Below are 13757 nucleotides of genomic sequence, written 5' to 3'. Positions count from 1 at the left end.
GCAAAGCGGCGTATAGAAAGTGATATAGAACAATGTAGCGTATTATAATAGCCAAGTCACGGGTGTTGCACTTATAAGAGTGTCATACCGAGAACCAATTGAGAGAATGTTTTGATGAGCTCTTTAAATCTTATTTTATGGTGGATAAATAGCTTTAAAACAATAACGCTTATCAATTTTGGTGTCTGGTGCACCATACATATGGTAGGATACCCCAACCGAGTCTTTCAATGGGTGTGTGTTCGTTACATATTATACAGACTGTTACTGAATATGATGCAGCACTGCGTGTGCCATGGGCGTAGGCAGATCAATTACCGGCATAGAGTCTTCGAGTGCAAGTAATCAGTATCTTACTTTTAAACTAAAACTATAGGCAAGGTCAATTTTGCTACTTTCTGCTATAAGATGTAAAAGCTATGTAGAGTCGACGGTTTCGAATTACTGTCGATCGCAAGCTTGTTGGGCGATTTCGTTATTCAGGCCATAACTGTCCACTCTTCACGCCAACATTATGAAGGATACAGGGTTGTATATAAATTTACAATACCTTCTCCACCGAATTCATTTTTTGACAGATCGGTTTCATATGTAATTGAGTCAGTACACATATATATTGAGTCACACATAATGGTCTTTATCCCACTTCTTAGAGAATTGATTCCTAACATTTCTACATTGACAATCTCAACGATCAGTGCAAAATATTTAACAACCGCACAACCGTGCATCGAATAAGGATCAATTGTTGTAGCTGCAATTGGGTACTGCTTCTTATTTTGTAACTAAAAATTTCTTTAGATCGCGAACGTGGTCACGTGGTGATGAACCTTCTTTCTGCGGGAAAATTATTTTTCTTACTAACTTGAAAATCAAATTATCTATCAATCCTCAGCCGTCTAGGCTACCGCACATAGCGCGAATCATGTATTCCAAATAACTTGACTTGACTAAACGTCGTTTAAGAAATATAAAAAGACTATAGCTGCTCGGAGTCAAATTTTGAACCTATTTTCTAAACATTCTGCGTCTTCGCAAGTTATTCTAAATTTCTCAAAAGTACCGAGAAGTTACCACGTCAATAATATTAATCATTTATTTGCTGGATTCCATTCTCATTTACGTTTTTGATATGGTTATAATTCCATCAGCAGCGACACAACTATACTTTGGCATACGCTTAATTGCAGTCATATGGGCCTCGATACTATAATATCACTACATATATATATATAAATTTATTAAATATGTTGTTCAATGCACGCAGACTGTTTTGGCGCTTATCGCTTATGCAGCAGGTCATTTGCGTCACGGCAATGGATACTGTGATGTTCATAGATCTTTTGCTTTGAGGGTTACCATTTGTCCTTCGTTTTCAGGAAATCGAAAATGTACTCCAAAGACGCCTAAATGTCTTCCTTTTTCAGAATTCGTCCTCCTTATAGCTTTGACAGTTAGGATAATGGACAGGCACAACTAAAAAACGCCATAAATGACGCGAAATACGTAATGTGAATGTTCGAACGGGTCTCACGGGATTAGGACTGCTGAAATATGACATTTTTTAGTCAACACAACAGGATTTCCGGTGAAAAATTTAGAATCAGCAGCTTTCTGGTCCAATAATCTAAATTTTGTGATTTGTAAAAAGTGTCCTTCATTCCTGATCATGAAATATGGTAACCCTAGCTTTATAGGCTACGCATTTTGGAAGGCCCCCATTCACACAATATTTTGTCATCGTTCTCTCGCGATTCTGTCTGTATTGTTGCTGCTGAAGTTCAAGCTCGGCTGACGTTATCGGTCTTTACTTCTTGCATAAAAGACCTCCGACAAATAAACCTTGCCGAAGCGGGGCCTGAATTTTTTGTCCGATGCTTTATTCAGTCTCCATTGAGTGAAAGTTTCTGGGGCTCGCGCAGTTTATTTGTATACTGTATACATCACAGCAGATGTCCGATTCCATATCGGGATATATATCAGAATGTAGAAAAGATTTTTAAGTGCTTGTTTAATGGATGATTTAATGATGATATATTTTCTACGTTGTTTTAGCGGTCGTTCAATTAGTAATGTATCCTCACTGAGGACTATTATTATCGATGGATGTTGAAGACAACGGTACATTCAGCCTAAAACTCCGAAATATATTTAATATTCAGTTGAATCTTTGATGATTGTCGGCATTTTGGCAAATTTGATAATATGGTAAACTATTTCATGTTTTTCACCCCCATTTCGGCTAGAATCGATCACGAAACAGCAGTCGTTCTCAACCCAGCCCCCTCGCAGCAACCTATGAAAGGTAAAAATACATCGCGTTACGCTTGCACTTCAAGTACCATGAAAAGGTGATAAAAAAGGTCATCACTTTCGGCCAAGCCTCAATATCAGGGCCTGATTGTCGGTAATGACATTTTCTTGGTCCTCAGTCTCCCAGATGCTACTCAGAATTTGGATATCCCTAATTTATTTTATTTTCATTGCCATCAATTTTGTCTGCGGATACCCACTTTTCAATTCATTTTCTCGCGGCACCTCTGTGCAGTCCCATCGGCACCCCGGTTGAGAACCACTGCCTTAAAGATATGACATTGGCACTTTATACAATCAACCGGTTCCAGACATATAACAGAGTAAGTTGTAACACATTCTTCACAAATATATCCCTGAATATCGCACAACTGCAAGACACACTGCATGTCGTACCCACTGCTTTAGTAATTCGTATCCCTGGTTAAGGACCCCTGATCTGTTAGTAAATAGTTTATTGCGTCTCATTTCGTTTCGTTACATAGCGCGTCTTGAGCGGATGAAAATGTTATGTTCGTGCATTTTACGTTGGTATCGTTTGTTTCTTATTTGTCTAGGATTAGTAATTACCGCCAATCATTATTTCCTCGTGTGTCGTGCTTCGTATTTATACCCTGTGTTCTGTTGTCTACTGGTGTTTCATTTAACTGCACTCTGGATCGTGTCGCTGCCGTAAAGTTATTCTACTGATAATATACTGATTTCTTATTGCAATCTCTTCGTATTGAGTTATTGTTCGAACAAGATCAAGAACATAACAATTGGTGTCAGAAGTGGGATTCGAACCCACGCTTCCATTCGCTGGCTATAATTAATATGATCACTATCGTCCGTTTATTCTCTCGTCATTATTGGTTGGTTGTCTGAAAGTTCTATTCTGTAGACCTATACCCTATACTTATAAGACCATTGTGACTCACCTCATTATTTATCTTAGCTAAAAAAGTCTTGGATTAGATCACAAGATGCGATGAAATGAAACGATAGGAATGAGTTAAACGAATTGCAGAATTCTTTTCAACAAACACCCCCCTTGGCCTAGAACAGGGATGGGCAAACTGAAACGTAGACAGAGCCATGTGCACCCATTTGCCATCATATAAAACCAAGCAAGAGCCGCTAACTCTATTTCATCCCTAAAAAGTGATGAATCTATAACTTGTAACAATCATGTATCGGTACTATTGTGAACAATCTTGCCGAATTCCTCTTGGTGTAACATTTTCTGATCGTAAAGACAAGAAGCATGTGTTACTTACGTCGTTCGAGGAGAAGAGGATTACCAAGAATACCAGGATATCACCGCCAGATGTCGGTTGGTGATGCCCTATTGTGAGGAAATTTCTGAGCACTATCGTAATATAATGCTACTACTGATATAAACTGGTAAGACGGCCCTGCATCTCGTCTTCGACAAATGCATTTCACATATCCAGCGTGACCATGCGTTGCGACTTCTTGTTGTTACAACCTAGAGAGAATATCAGATAAAACCGTGATCTCAACGACTCTTTTCCCAAGTCCTCGCGGCCCAATGTTTATGTAGTGAACATGGGATCAAACATTACGCAGTAAGCGATTCGTTCGTAGCGACTCACAGTCAGAACGCCCGAGAACTTAGGCTACTACTGATCCTGCAGTACGCCAAAATCACTTGAAAATGCAATGTCGTAAACAAGCTAAAGATTAACCGGAATAGTACTACGCAGTAGTGTCGTTTGCAAAAATGGGGTTTCGGTCGAGTAAATAATATTAAATATTGATAAATCATATTTCGTAACTATTCTTCGTTCAAATTTCCTTTGAAAGTCTCCAATAGCCGTAACAGAGGCATAAAAGAGCCGTGGATTGCAGACCCCTGCCCTAATACAGATAAGAGACATATTTTCAGTATGTTCACTGAATTATTAAGTAACGTAAGATAACATAAAACGAGCAAGAATGAAAATGAAGTAGCATGTGTCGGCAGGCGAAATAGATATACCAGATCGAGAGAGAGAGGGGGAGAGAGAGAGAGAGTGTGTGTGTCTTTATTTTCATCCAACCAATATACATAACAACAGGCGGCAATTATGGTGGAACAGAAAGTATGCATGCACATTGTACAGTATTCGGTATTAGATAGCGATGATCGATACCACCTTGAGGGTCAACTAGTTTGATCACACCCGCATCGAACTGGTACACTTTGACTCTCTATACCAGGGCCGGCCAACCGGTGGCCCGCGAGGTAATTGACTAATTTCCGAAATTAGTAATATTATCAAAAATGGATTGCACAGATTGTGAACTTGCAAGGCCAACCAAAAATTTGATTAGTCTGGCCGCAACACTTGAGATATGATTACTAAAATATCAGTTCCGGCGCATTGGCAGATCCATAAGCCAGTCACATTTTAGTAGATCTTTTTACACTACAATAAAGCAGAATAATTTGCGATTGATTTATCGCTTCGCGCAACATGTTGTCACTCGATTTCTTGCTTTTAATATTGTTACCCCTTTGTGAAAATGAAAGAACGCATAATGTATCAGATTGAGTCTAACTACATTCGCGATTACGAGACAAAGTGTCGTTCAACATATGCGATCTTGCATTTGCGCTCGCAGAAAGACCGTCGACTATGAAACCTAGGCACAAAATGATTGACGCATGTTGGTCCAAGCTTTCGATATCGATATGTCCATTGTCCAGGCGTCGAATAGTCCAGTCCTTGCAAACTGAGCCCAGCGATATACATCAGGCGCGCAATATAGTCAAGTGACAATATTATTGACCTCTGAACTTCGAAAAATTTTTGCGCTTGGCGCGGCTAATGGCCCGCGCAATAGTTCGTCAATCGAATGTGGCCATTTGGCTGAAAAGGTTGGCCACCCCTGCTCTGTACAGTCTGGCTGTAAAAAATGTTAGTTGAAAAAAGGAAAATAAAAATAAAATGTAAACGATGGTGGCAAATGATCAATGAAGCAATGTCTGGGCGAGGTAGGGCAGCAGTGTCCGATAATCTCCAGCGCAGACTAATAAATCGATCAAGGGCTTCAAACGAGCTGTGTCGGGGTTTATAGGGTCGTGTGCAATTACTATCAAAAGTCATCCGTCGGTTCGAGGTATTGTCGAAAGATATAGGCTGAGTAAAATTATTATTGATCCGGTATTTTAAGCACCAGCTTGATTTTGGCGTTGAAAGTGAACAAATGAACAATAAAGATACCAACACAAGCACGAGTGCGTTATTGGCTACATCTTTCGTTACATGTGGTCGATACTCCCGTGTTAAAAAGTTTTATGATACATTGCCCTCTTCGCAATAACGCAAGTATTGTACGATAGATGGCGCTATAGATCTTCCAGGAGTAGGAATGATATTGCGCGGACGTTGCAACAATCAGCTGTTTACATTGGTGACTCATTCCCACAGGACGTGCTGAAATTCCTCGGAACGTTGCAAATATTTTGTTCGTCGGTTGCAATATCAAGTTTCTGTTGCACGTCCCTGGATATTTCTGGTGCAGCCGTACGTCTAGGAAGGTGTTGACTACCTTTACAATCTTTCTGAGCAGTAAACGCAACCGCTCATGTAACTGGTAGATGCGTAGAGGGCAATATTTTACTGCGGCGTGACACATAATATGAGATACACTTGTTTTAGTCCATGATTCACCGGGTTTTACCAACGCATTTCTCATATGCTTTCTGCGTATCAGTGCCGTCTCGTCCCGGTAACTGCATGTTGCAGTTCTTGTTAACGGTTCTTGGTGTAATCGCTCGAGTCATCTATTGCGTCAAGCCATTGCTGCATTCACATAATTTTTATTTACCAAATCGATAGAAGTCGTTGCGTGCTTCGAAACGATCGTGCGGCGGCGTGATTGATGATTTCGCGGGCGTGGTGTAACGAGACGCCTCGCTTGTTGACACTAGACCGCATCGCGTAGTGATTCGCTACATCTTTGCACCAGCAGTAACGGAACCTCCACAGCGAAACAGTTCGTGGAACACCCAGCGCTGACGATTCGTGAGTTCGAAGGTGCAAAAACATAGCTCAGTAGCGCAGGTCTTTGTTGTTATTTACTCCTCACATGCTAGCTGGCTGGTAACGAGACACAAGAGCTGATTACATCAAGCCCATGTAATGGTTGCGACAAAGAACGTGGGTTTTCGTCAAGTCCGCGATTGCTTTGTTTCCGTCAAGTACTGTATTGACATTCTTCGTGCAAAATTCGAAAAAATATAGGCCTACAGATCTTTGTACATGCAATTGGCATGAGATGACTCTTCCTGTCTAACGGTACAATCTATAAATATTGGAATAAACCTGAAGTCCCTAGCTGGTTTTCAAATTCGTTGATTTATATTCAGAATCCTTGGTTCAGTGGTTCCAAACTGCTGTACGCCCACCACCGGAGGTTCTAAGCAACAAAGTGCTTCTACTTTTCCTGGGTACTCTAGTAGTTTTATAAGATGCCACACTGGGTCACCGCATCAAATCATTGCTGTTGCACCGAACCGTTTGAGCCCCACACCCACAGATTCCGGCATTACATACCGGTACACGAGTGAAACGCATTGGAAATGCTGCATTAGTTATAGTTTGTTATACATCTCGTAGCCACAAAAATGCAGTGTCTGCCGCGACCTTACCGAATATGTAGGAAGGCAGTATTGTCATTGTCACCTCATCATCGCGTCTACGTTACAAAGGTCAGAATCCAAAGTTTGAACGTTATTGTCAACACCTGTCCGAGATAACCTCACCTGACTTCCAGTCAAATGTGTAGCCGTTGCAGAACATGTTGATTGTAACGTTGGGGCTTTGTGAAACCGGCCATACTCGGACATCAAAGTTGGCTACACACCATACTGCTGTAAACTAATAGTACGCATTCAAATCGTAAATTGCTGAACTACGATGGATTATTATGATGGATGAGCTTATGAATCTGGGTGATTCGACCTGGTGTGGCAGAGGCGTGGCGTGCGGCTATACTTGAGGAGAACGCATCTCCTTCGACATACCGAGGTGTGTCATAACAGTAATTTAAGAAACACGACCCCAGCTACAACGGCGAGCCCGTTGTCCATTCAAGTCGAAATTATAGAGCCAGCATGAATACGCGATCTTGCGACATCTTGGAAAAAACCCGGGCCCTAAATCTTTGGTGTTACCAGAGAGGGGAGGTGTGTTTTAATATGAGCAGTGCATTTCTTGAGCGATGCTCTACAAACAAATGGTTTTTCATATGTTTACGTACATATCTTCGCCAAAATATCATTGAGGATTACATATTATTATATAATTTGAACCATATTTTATACAAACCTCAATTCAACCTGTTTTAGGTCTCTCCAATAATACGCCCTCCGAATAATATATAATTGAAATTATACGTTTGCCGATAAACGTTCTTTGATACGCCGATGCGGTTGCTACGTTGAATTCGCTTATTTTACAGAAATTGACAATCCAGCACTTTGTCGAGCAAGCCCTTTCAACATTGGCGATAACAGATGTCGTAATCTAAACACGCGCACATTTTTCGTGACGGCTAGAGTGCGAAAGTTTTCAGTATAGTCGTCGGAAGTCTGAACTGATTTTGTGATTCCCCTCTTCACATCTTAGCTATGCGTTCATCCGATCAATTTGAATATGAAATTACCACCTCTGGCTGTTTATATAAGGAAAATACAAGTGTCTTAAGGAGCATATTTATGAGCAGACAATATGCTTTTGACCGTAGTATAAGCTCACACGTGTTTACGCGTATCGTTACTTTTAAATGCGATTTGACCGCACATGTATGTTAAACTCTCAACATCCTGCTATATTGTGGCTTCCATCCAGAAAATTAATAACATTTGATTCTGTAATCTAATGGTGGTGTTCGACTGGCAATTTATATAATCGGCACGTAATGCACAAGATAAAGGTCCTTCACATATAATAATATTTGCCTGAGTAGACAGCGGCGGTTGGCGTTTCAATTTACAAAGCAGTCAAATCCGTGACACGCGTTTGTCATCGTATTTGCGCATGTCTCTTCAAATTAAATGCAATCCCGTTTTGCCGTAGGGCAGGGGTGGGCAACATACGGCCCGCGGGCCGGATCCGGCCCGCGAAGGGATTTTGTCCGGCCCGCGGACAGTTTTCTGTCTTACATGATAATGTGGCCCGCGGCCCCAGTATTCAGAGATTCCCTGCTACTTGCGTAAACGTCAAATTTTAGTGACTGTACGTTATTATGCACAATGCACATGTATGCGCACTGCGCAGTGAGCGAGGGTGGTGCTTACTCGTAAGTTAGTCGAAGCGAGAAGACTTGCATTATCGGCATTTACGATGTACTCAACCCTAATGTCATTTGTGGTAATAATGGTGTTTGTCGACTACAATGGTCATTTACACTAGGCCGATATTTCATATTTTTGATTCCGTAACCGTCGACTTGTAGCACGACACACTTCTAGGCTTTTGTAAGACATCGCTTATGCCAGGGGTCGCCAACTCGAAACGGGTCGCGGGCCACTTTCAAATTTTGTAGTGGCCGCGGGCCGCATGAATTCAATATCGAGATAAAATAGGCCACACAGTTGAACAACCACGCTATATCTCGTCACCTACTAAACCAGGGTGGCCAACCTGCGGCCGTAGAAGGGAAATTTGTGGACAAGTAATTCAATTAGTACCGTATGTGCAGGCGGCCGTCGACATGCAATTTGAATTTACAAATTGAGTCTCGATTTTTTGAGAGATCCTAATCAATCTTGAAATTTTCTTTGCGCTGCGCGCGATTCAATGTGACTTCGTTTATCGATTTTAATATAGTGGCGCCCTTTACAATCATGGCCCCACAGTACAGTCGTGAACAGCAGAGGAAAATGATGCGCCTCATATAGAAATACCAACTCGGAGTCTTGTACTCCTCACTATACGGACAATCTTGATGGTAGGTCAAGAAATAATAGCATGCAACCAAGTGACTAATTATAATTGGCCCACCCGAAGATGCATCATCATTGATATCTTGTCCTAAATTTTCGAAAAACACACCCTCCATCAAATCTACAGTTGAATCTGATGACATCGGATGAGAAATAATATGAAAAATACTATTATTTGTGACGAAATTCATAGGTGAATCGGAAAATATTTTCGCGATTATGTACGGCCCATAACATAACCATGACCAGTCACCAGTGACCACTCGCGACGTCGGTGCGTATAGTAAGCCTATGTGATTAAATGGATAAGTCCGGAGTTCACCGGTAAAGGACATGGACACTATAACATGTGTATTTGGCGTCCAGATAGTTCATTACGACTATGCCCTGGAATGCGGCCGTAGGCTACATGAGTAGTCGAAATGCGGCCGTGAATGGCAAAAAGGTTGGTCATACCTGTACTAAACCCTAATGAAGAGATATATTGGTGAATTTGTAGTACCGGGCTTATCGAATGCCTTGAAATCTTAATTAGGGATTGCACCGTGGTGATCGATCAGAGAGAAGCAAACATAGTGGTGCCTGTATGATAATGCTGTTCTCAAATCCACATTGTTTTCGTCATTATTGGCGAGAAATGGCTTTGAAGTTACATTACTGTCGTTAAAATACATTCATTAAATACGATTTATTCCTTGTATATGTGGATAAATGGGCGAATAATGTATCGATTCAGCAATCCGGCCCGCCAAGTATTTAATTTTCCTATATCCGGCCCGCCGACTGGAGAAGTTGCCCGCCCCTGCCGTAGGGGGATACAATGCAATAGATTTCTCGGCATTCCGTGTAGTCCATATTGCAGTTCATGTTATTTTAATCAATTACCAAAGAGAATCCTCCAGAAACGTCGATGTGTTCCGTGCGACAACTTAGCATGGGAAGTCTTCAGATCTTTGATACTTCGGGGTTTCTATGCGTGACAGCAGGCATAATAACCCTTACTAAGCCAACCTCATCCTATCTTATCGTCGACCACATTGTCGTGCATCATGCTGCATTACCTAACCCAGGGTTGGTCCGCGGTAATCCTGAAGCTCAAAGTGTTTTGGAGCATGTGTGGAATTTATGCAAATAGTTTTGATCGGTGTATAGTATTATGGCGTTCAAGACCTCAAGGTCGAAGCAAAGTTTCCGTCGAAGGACTGTATTTGAAGTATAAGCATGTAGACACTTTGTACAGTACAACTGGGTGTCATTTCGTAATTACACCCTATAATCTTACTGATTCATGCCCTGAAGTTCTCGAATATAACAAGCGATGCCCTTAATGCTGCTTTATGCTGATGTCGGGCCACGACTAGGGTTGCATTTAAAACAAAACAAAATAAATTTAAAATAAACATGTTCAAAACATGGCCCATGTTCCTACGTTCTTTATTAGAGTCATGACATCACGAATCTTTGGTTGTGACGTCTACGATTTTGTTTTTAAGGCATTTTTTAAAATACTGTTTGGAAAATGTTTTACTCGAAGTGCTTTAAAATACCATTTGCTTTATATGCAACCCTAGCCATGATGCATCATGAACTGTTGGAATTGTATATATCGCGTCTGTTACATTGATACGCCTTATCGATATTAATACTGGAAAAGTGTGCAGTTCGCTCTGGCTTCACCCTGATTCCGGATCGTGTGATCGGGCGAGAGTCAACGTGCGAAGATCAGTAGATTTACCGACGGATTTTCCGGTCTGAATATAGTTTGCAATGTAAACTGCAATTTTGTGGATTCATGTTCCATCCCGTCAAGACTAGAAATGGTATTTGCCCTATCCTTTTATCTTCAAATATGTTTATTGAAGCAAGATTTTTCATAACTCAGCCGGTATTAACCACGTGTGTGGTGTTGTCGGGATATCCTAGCTAAATGTACTCGGCTCTTGGCCACGTTAATCTTGTTAAGTCCTAAATCCATTTCTCTGTGCGTATTCACTCTCTTCAGCAGCTGCACCCCAACCTACAGGCGTAAATATCTGGTAAACGCAACCGTTATATTGCATACTGCAAGCTTCGTGTAGCAACAAAACTACACCAGCAGTCAGCAGTGTATTGGTGCAACAAGAACGAGATAATAGAACACATGGAGCATCATCATTTCATCAGCGATCTGACATCACATGTACACTATGAATTATGATGTAACCGATAAAATATCGTCACGATGTCCACTTTGGCAGGAGAAGCGGGTAAGAGCTATATTTACCCTCCCGACCTCTACCTGTGATATATTAACTTGACGGTTGACTTATGGCTCAAAGATACCCTTATACACATGACGTTATCTCTTATGAATAAAACATTTGGTCTGTTTGAATATCATCCAACAGCTATTGCCGCAAGGTGATGGTCATTTTCACTTCCAATCCTCGTTGGATATTGACAGATGACAGGTTGTTTCGACAGAACACATATACTTAATAGAGTGCGGCATGTATAGTTTATGAAAGTTAAAGCATATGGTAATAAAAATATGCAAATAAATAAGCATATTCAGATAGCAAATAACGTGAAATGAGGAGGCCGATATTTACGATGTGCAAAATAGTCTCTATCAGAAAATCATTTCATCTCGACAAATGTACTAGAATATTATTTGCATTTACGCAACTTTACATAATACCAGGAGTTCATGTAAATTAATCATTAATCGCCCGTACGATGCTATTCATCAACCACAGGACGCCGTCTATTTTAATGTCATCAATTGAAAGTTCAAAGTCAAGGAAAACCACAGCTGAGTTTTGTCTAATCAGACCGTGACAGATGATTGGAATTCTTGGGAAGATGGTTTTGCGGCAGATCGCTTCGAACGCTTTCAACTAGGGAACACACAGCGCAAAATAAATGGTGCTTGACATAATTCGGAAATGTAAGCGAACCAGATGCTGCTTGCGAGCCTTGGTTTTTCTATATCTGATTCAGAATGATAAGAGGTTGCGTATCATTTATCACTGACTCAGCCGGGAGTGCAAACACTGCATTTTGAGTTTATTTGCATAAGTCGTCTAAAGAGCCGTTTAATACAATATCGACTACCAGTTTGCATCCCCAAAAAGCGTAAGAAGAATTTGAGCATGTGCGCTCAGGCTCACACAATGAAAATAATTTGCCAAGGGCTGTGTGTGCGATTGAGCCGAGTTGGTAGTTTAACCTTTGCAATCTTACCAGCCGTAACATGTATGAGTCATAGGATGAACGGTAAATTCGTAACTACCGTCCGGCATAGTACATTATTCTGCCTTTGTGATTAATGCAAGAAGTACGCAAAGTCCCATGAGTGTGCTCACTGCTCAGCTGACTGTCGAAAAATCAGAAAGGTCCGCAAGTGAATGAAAACTTGCAACTTCACATGATTCGCTACGCAACGTGCGTTATTAGTCATGAGGCATTTCACCACGAGAAATACCCTTTGATATAACTCAGGGGCCGGCAACCTTTCGTGTGCAGCGTGCCAAAATGTCAAAAAATGCCAATTTTTACCAGCTTGCGTGCCAATGATCGAACTTCTGTGCTTGCTTGATTTGGTCGTTTCCAAGACCACTGTGTTCGGTACCATATCCAATAAGTGACTGGCCAAGCAGTGTTGTTGCGATGATATGGTATGGTGATGATGAAAATATGCCCACCCCTATATCATTCAAGTCGGTTTGGTGTCACATTAAGGTTGGTCTGACACTAGATTTGTCTGCAAAAGTCACGGTAAAGCTCCAGGTATATTGGAATCGCTTGCACACCAGATGAAACCAAAAAAAATATCTCCTTCCGAGAGACGAACAGTACACGATTCCAAATTCGCATTTCGATACAGGGCTCATTATTTCCTTCGACAGGTCTCATCTGATACGTTCGGCTCAAACTGCGGGCGCTGGTCTATTCGGCGCTGGTCATTTGACAGTCGACATATCAAACGTCGAACGTTTTGGCCAGCATGGGGTGGTTATTTTGTTTTATCGCCGCCAATCAGTTTGGAAACGCTAACACCGCACGGGAGTCGCATGGTCGCATGCTGTCCGAAACTTTATATCTTGGTAGTTTCTTCTATGGCGTCTTCTGCGCTCCCGTAGGCGGCACAGTGAACACTATTGGGCTAAACCATCAAAACGGTTTTATACGACATTCGGTTGACGTTCTTTCAGAACTGCTAATACGGTTGACTCATTTCTGTACAATGTCCATAGTTTTTAAAAACATTTTCTATATACATATATATTTATTAATTGACGTTTCCCACATTATAATCAAGACATTAGGTTCCAAGAAATTTCAAGATAAGTAAAATCTGCCCTAAAAGACTCTATTTTATGTTGATTTGCGAAATAATTTTATATCGCATACGAGCTTTGTATATTTCGAAAACTTCTGTTTCAGTTTTTGCAAAAACGTGGTCTCAATATGTCGTTTGCGTGAAATCATTTGGCGTGCCATGAAAAATCATGCCGGGGTT

The sequence above is a fragment of the Botryllus schlosseri genome, chromosome 16 (genome assembly GCF_051294905.1).
Source record: "Botryllus schlosseri isolate E-star chromosome 16, Bs_hap1, whole genome shotgun sequence".
Taxonomy (NCBI): Eukaryota; Metazoa; Chordata; class Ascidiacea; order Stolidobranchia; family Styelidae; genus Botryllus; species Botryllus schlosseri.
Note: the sequence above shows the minus strand (reverse complement) of the source record.